We start from the raw sequence: 672 nt of genomic DNA on the forward strand, positions 1-672 counted from the left end.
TTTAACACTTTTCGAACTAGACTGATCCAGATATTCCCCTATGCTATGATTTTTTTTTAAACAGAACTACTCTGCACGGAGTCCATGGCGTCACAATACAATCACAACGGCTTACAAACCAATCGCGTAATTCAAAAGACAGCATTGCTTAGCAGCTACGGAAAAATCACCTGAAGTTTTGAAAGTAGAAAGACGGAGAACTTCATCCACTCCTCCATGGTGCGGCCGTGGACGGTCCGCTGGCGTTGTAGTGCCGGAAGACCAGCGTGTCCTGGGGTCCGGCATCGGGTCGGTACTCGATCCCGGCCGATTCCTGGGAAGTACTTGTTCTTTTTTCGGCGACCGTTGCTCCGTCAGCAAAGGGGGTAAAACGTGTTGCGTACAACCTCTCACCTGCTGCTACTATGCCTCCCGGGGGGCTTATATACCCCCGCCCACGCTCCAGTCCCCGCGGGCCTCTTACGCCTCGACACCGAACACCGACACACGCCTTGAACTCAGGCCCGGGATTTTACCTTTCATACAATCGTTTGAATGTCGCCCTACTCGGATCAGTTTTTTCAAAACCATGTGTGCCTTATGTAATGGCTAGTTGAGCTCGTCTTTGTTACGATATGAAGGCAAAGCGGATTTCCCCTCCGGAGATTTTCGCTGGGGAAGACTGAGACCTCA

At 51.0% G+C, this 672-nt stretch overlaps 1 pseudogene; it reads right to left on the reverse strand.

Annotated features, from left to right (window-relative positions):
• The window catches only part of LOC119586682, a 3,783-nt pseudogene extending 3,498 nt beyond the window's left edge, over positions 1-285 (reverse strand).
• Between the last annotated feature and the right edge of the window lie 387 nt (positions 286-672).

Source organism: Penaeus monodon, chromosome 21 (genome assembly GCF_015228065.2).
Source record: "Penaeus monodon isolate SGIC_2016 chromosome 21, NSTDA_Pmon_1, whole genome shotgun sequence".
NCBI lineage: Eukaryota > Metazoa > Arthropoda > Malacostraca > Decapoda > Penaeidae > Penaeus > Penaeus monodon.